We start from the raw sequence: 6,310 nt of genomic DNA on the forward strand, positions 1-6,310 counted from the left end.
CCCGCAGGTCACGCCTGGCCTCGCTGAGAGTCGTCTTTGAAGACATCTGTGCTGACATCCTGAACACAGGCAGTGGGATTTCACCTGTTGGGAGAATGGGACAGGGGTGTTGGGGACAGCAGGGAGGACACTAACATGTACCGGATGCTCTTTCAGACTTTAATTTCATAGTAAGTCGATCCTCACAAGACCCTGCAGGCTCTCCTGGCATCTCATCCTACAGATGAGGAAGCAGGCCCCGAGGGGGGATGTTCACTGGGTCAAGGACACACAGCTAGTAAGGGTGGGGGTGGGGTCCACATTTAAACTCCAGGCTGCTTCAGACCCCTGACCCTCCTGCTTACCGGCGGTGGGCTGATGGGTCCCTCAGTGCTCACGGGAACGCCCCACAAGGTGCTGGTGCCCCACGTCAGTGGACGAGGCCACACTGGAGGAGGAGGCGGCGGACGTGAGAACCCACCTGCCCATGGTGAGTCCTGTCCAGGGAGGCGGTAAGACCCTGGCTTTACACATAGGTGTCAGGGAGTGGGCAGGGTTGGGGGGGGGAACTGATGGGGCTGACCTCTGAGCATCTCAAAGCATCTGCCGTTTTCCTGTGTCCTTTTAGCAGACACTTTGAAAGAGGATCCAAGTTGTAGAGGATGAATGAGCTGCCTGTGTGTGGGGACTCGGGGGGCTTATGTGCTAATCTGTCAGAGTTCAGCCCTTGGCATTAGATTCCATGAGTAGATCTGATCAAGTGATGGAAAAGCAGCAAAGGCACCCTGCCCTTACCCCGGTCTGACTCAAATCCTGGGCAGACTAATTCTGTGTGGAGTGTTCCTGCAAGTGGAGCTGAGTTACCCGTCGTGGGAGACACAGGAGCAGCACCGTCTCTGCCTCAGGAAGTGGCAGCTGGTTGGGAACACGAACACACACGTACCCGGATTCCGGATCTGAGGTCCACGCTCGGTCCTAGCCTGGCTGGGCTGAGACTGCCCCATGCTCTCCATCGCCCGTGCCAGTTCCCACCTTCCATTTAAAGAGCCTCACCACCAGCAGGGTTGAAGGGGCTTAAACCGCTCCGTGGGACTGAGGCTGGGGGTTGGTGGTGATTTGGAGACAAGGAACTGACCGTGGGATTGTTGTGAATTTTGACTCAACCCTTATGCTCAGCCTCTAATCCTAGGCAGACAGCATTAGGCAGGGATTGTCTTGAGTAATTGCTCCTGGTGTTTTGAAATTCTGTGCGAGGCACTTGATGAGCATGAATGCTTGCAGTCCTGCAAAGTGGGTATTGTTCGCCCCATTTTACAAGTGAGAACGGCGAGGTCCAGCAGGGTCACATTTTGCCTACAGCCACGCATAGTCGTGAGCCTGGCGATGTTAGACTCTCCAGGTATCAGGTATGTTTCTAAGATTTAGGGCGAACTAGCAGGGGAGGCTATATTACCCCTTTTTTTAAAAAAATGGGATTTATTTATTTATTTATTTATGGCTGTGTTGGGTCTTCGTTTCTGTGCGAGGGCTTTCTCTAGTTGCGGCAAGCGGGGGCCACTCTTCATCGCGGTGCACGGGCCTCTCACTATCACGGCCTCTCTTGTTGTGGAGCACAGGCTCCAGACGCGCAGGCTCAGTATTTGTGGCTCACGGGCCCAGTTGCTCTGCGGCATGTGGGATCCTCCCAGACCAGGGCTCGAACCCGTGTCCCCTGCATCGGCAGGCAGATTCTCAACCACTGCGCCACCGGGGAAGCCCTATATTACCCCTTTTCACAGCTTATGTGATTTGCTCAAGGCTATCAGGGTCTGACTATAAAGCCCTTTGCCTTTAGTCACATCGAAGCTGAGAGGCTAAGAGGGGAAATTGTTCAAGTGACAACTGAGTATTATAGACACACAGCGTTTTCGAAGCCAGTCAGCACCTTGACAATCACCAGTCACAGCCGCTGGCTTTATAGACCGCAGGTTGAGGCTTATCCTGGTGGAGCAGGAGCCAGAAGGCAGGTCTTTGGAATCCTAATTCATTCAGAATGGTGATGGAAAATTCAAAAAGCAAACAACATGACAAACTAGGCCAATCTCTGACACCCTTTGCAACCCTGGTCCTAGGCTGGGTGTGGACAGATCTGATGCAGATGGTCCCGCAGGGCCTCGCGAATGCTCAGAGGAAGAGGCTGTCAGGTTTGGTATCCTTGCTGGGCATTTATTCATCTCAGAGACATTCTCTAAATGTGTATTCTGTGCCTGGGGATGCAGAAACAAATGTGATGCAGTCCCTTTGGGACAGATGGGTGACTCGACTGTTGGAGTGTTTGTGGTTCACAGAATATCGCAGCTGGGATGGCCTTTGAGATTAGCCTGGTTAGAGCAGATTCCCTGACCACTCAAAATAAAGCAACCAAGGGCAGGGTATCACTGCCGAAGGGGAGCCAAACAGAGAACACCTACCCCACAGATCCTAGAATGATCTATTTAAAACACCAATCTGACCACGTCCCTCTTCTGCTTGAAGTCCTTCCGCAGGCTCCCTGTCCCCTCAGGGTCCAGCCCTGGTTCCTCCAAGGCATATGAAGGCATGTGACCCAGCCCTTGGCCACCTCTCCAAGCCTCTCCATATCCGTCTCTCTCACACTTGTGGCTCCAGCCACACCGAGCCGATGAGCTTCCTTAAACACGTCGCTGCTCCTGCCTCCTAGCCTTTGCTATTGCCGAGTCCTGCCCCTGGCATTCTGGTCCTTTCTTCACCTTGCTAACATCTCCTCACCCTTCAAAACTCAGCTTTAGGTGTCCTCTCCAGAAAACCCTTCCCTGACTTTCCCCAGCCAGGCGGGGTTAGGTGCCCCTCCCCTGAGATTACATAATCCAGTCCTATTCCTGCTCTGAACCCATGTCTTGGGCAGCAACTGTATCTTATTTCTGCTCCAGCACAATTTTTTTAGGTCATCACTCTATACTCCTTAGAGCTAACATTAGGGCTTGCTCTTTGCTAGGTACCGGCGGAAGACTGGACGTGATCAATGTCATTTAATCCTCACTGTGAGCTATGTGTTTGTATTATTCTTACTTTAAAGAAAAAGAAGTCAAGGCCCAGAGAGGTCAAGTTGCTCAAGCACCCAAGAAAGACAGGATTTAAGTCCAGGCAGTCTGACTCCAGAGCCCGAGCTCTTAACCACTGAAAGTACATGGAATGAATGAGAAAACCAGCGAATGAGATAGTGGATGTGGGGCCAGCAATCCTGGGAGGCTGCCTGTGGGAGTTGGTTTTTGGACCAGAGATGAGGGTCATGGCCTGGTTGTAAGGAACAAGGGAAGGGCCTCTCTGAGGGCCTGGATCCAAGATGGATTGTGTAAGAGAAACATCATGTCCAATGACCTGCCCAGAGCTTTGAGGGCTCCACACAGGAGAGTCAGGACAACATCATTGCGTGGTGGTAAATGGTCTGGACTGGGAGCCCAGAGGCTGCCTTTCTCTCAGGTCCTGGCTCTGTTGCTGTGTGAACTTAATGGAGTGATGTAACCACTCTGGACTTCAGTTCTGTCTGTAAAAGGAGCAGATTGGATTAGACGCTCCCCAAGGCTCCACTCAGCTCTGCCATTTTGCATGTCTGTGACACAGCGAGTGGATGAGTATGGAGGGAGGGCAGTTTCGAAGCCCTGAGATGAAGACCCTCTTCAGGCGAGCTGCCTGCCGCAGACGCAGACCCACGTTCCCAGAAAGCCAGGGAGATCAGCACATTTTCTCTCTAATTAGATAGTGTTAACTTATCAATTTTGAATGAGCTAAGTTTCCATGTACGATGTCCTGAATCGCTCCCCGGAGTGCTCATTAGTCATTTCTCTTGCAGCTGCTGCCTTATTGTTTTTCAGATGCCAGCCGAGGGACCTGGCATTTCCCTTCCCCGAGAATGGGGCACGTGAGGCCAAGCCAGGGACACTGGCACTGGTCAGAGGGGCTGTCCAGGCCTGGGGGAGGGCCCTCAGCTCTTGACCTTTACCCTGTGTCCCTGCCAGAGCCACTGCCTCACATTAGGTGCCTCAAATCCAGATTCCTCTGGGATTGGGCTATGACCCTGGAGGACCACAGCTGAACTCAACAAGCACTTATTAAGTACCTAGTGCACCAGCACCTTGTGTCTTGAACCTGAAGGGTCTCTAGGCCGGGGAGAGCGGGGTACATATGAAGTCATACTAATATTAATGTCCAAATTGCCATAACTTCATCCCTCCCACCCCCTCATGGTCTTCCCTGGTGTTTAAGGTGCTTCATAGGATGGGGCTTCATTCATGCTTGCAGTAAGTTGGCTCATAGTCTGCATTTCTTCCTGCCCTTCCCCACCTCAGGGCTTGTGATGGGAGCCCTCTAATGCTGCAATCTCTACCATGACCTCCAGGTGGCGCTGTGCTCCTATGGTTGAGGCCGCTGGAGGCCTTGCGGGAGAAACTGAGGTGGCGCTTCCGAGAGCCGGTGCAATTTTCTCTCTCCTGAGGCATGGGGCACAGGCCTGAGAGAAGAGCCTGAGAAGGACCCTGAGCTGCTGATCCCAGGTCCCGCGCACAGGCTGGGAAGGGGAGAAGCAGGAATGTTCTCTCTAGTTCCTTCCTGTCTCTAACCAACACACCAGGAAGCCAGGTGCAGATGTGAAAATTCTGAGAAACCCAGAAAACTCAGGGGAAAAAAATCCCGCATTTCTCTCCCTATAATTTTCCAGGCATTCACATCTTTAAATATACTAACCATGATTTCTTTCAACAAAAAATGAGACATGCATAATGCATCACATGTTCTTAAAATACCCAGATGACTTCACACTGGTAAAGGAGGCTTAAAAAAATTGAATGGCATAGATTTTGATTTTCTCCCCAGAAGCTTTCTCTTAGTGGAGAAATCCTGCTTCTCCCAGCGTGGCCTGCTTCCCTTGCTGTCCTCTCCTCTGCCCTGTCTTTGCCTTCCGCCCTCCCTCCTATGTGTCAAGTTTCTCTGTCCCCTTCTCTGCAAGGAAAGAGAACCGGGAACTGCTTTACTTGGCAGTTCTGCCTCTCATCTGCCGCTGTTTGCCTCTTGTCTTTGAGTGTGCGAAAGTTTCTTCCTCCGCGTGTGGATCTGTCTTCCTCTCTGAGGCTTTTTTAGCTTCTCTCCTTCTGTTGGATTCTGTCTGTGAGTCTGTCTCTCCTCCCATCTTTCTCACCTGCACCTGGCTCCTCCCCTCCCAGACGGGTCTCTCCTCTTCCGGATCCCCTGCTCAGCCCAGGTTCTGGCAGGGCAGGGTGCAGAGGGCCTCTGTGCCCATGCAGTGGCTGCTCTTCCAGCTTCTACCCTTCCTACTACACAGGAAGTTCCTCTTCTAGGAAGAGAAAGCCCTTCTCTCCACCCCTGCAGGCCCTGGAGGGCTTTGGGCAGTGGGACTCACTGCATGAAGCTGTCCCTTCCTGTTATCCTAGTGACCCAATCAGCATCTCATCTGATCCTCCCAATCTCCCCTTGAGGCTGATCTGGTTACCCCCACTTTACAGCTGAGAGGAATTCTGGCTCAGACAGTGAAGTGACTGCCTGGAGGTCACACAGGTAAGAAGGGGTGGAGCTGGGATTGAACTTCTGATTTACCCTCATCTCACTTGCTGTCACCAGGTCCAGTGGACAGAGCTCTGAGCTGGTTCTTGGGAGACCTGGGGTCTCGGTCCTGGCTCTGTTTCCAATTGGGCAGCTCATCTTTCTCGTTTGGGGTTGACTTCTCCCCACCACGCAGTGGGAAAATACCCCTCTCTGCTCTGCCAACCTTACAGGTTATCACGGATATCAAATGATATTGCATCCGTGGGGTGGGGACGTGCTTGAATAACATCGTGTGGGAACCCAAGGGTCCAGAGCATGCCCAGTCCCCTCGCTGGGAACCTGAGCTCAGAGGTCAATGGCCACGTCGTTCTGTCCAGGGTTGAGCCCACACAGGTCTGACCCCAGGTTTGAGGGAGAGTCAGGGTGAGGGCCCCTGGGTTTAAGGTGTAAAAATCTCTTCTGTTGTCACAGGTTACTGGTGGGGAGTGTCATGTATGGGATCCAGTCCTGCGTTCTTTATCTGAAGGGACTTTGGGGTTCAGAGATCCCCTGGAAATTGCATACACACAATTTTCTGTATCTGGGAAAGAGAATCCATCTCTTTCATTAGATTCCCAGAGAGGTCCTCAGCCTGCAAGAGGCTTGGGCAGTGATTTACATCTCCTCAGTTTGTGGGTAGGTGGAGATGCAGAGACTAGAAGAGGCTTGTCCCTGGTCTCCCGACTCCCAGGTGTCCTCAGGGAAGTGGTGTCACCCAACAGTTGAGAGCTCGGCCTGG

This window comes from Balaenoptera physalus (genome assembly GCF_965194825.1).
Source record: "Balaenoptera physalus genome assembly, chromosome: 1".
NCBI lineage: Eukaryota > Metazoa > Chordata > Mammalia > Artiodactyla > Balaenopteridae > Balaenoptera > Balaenoptera physalus.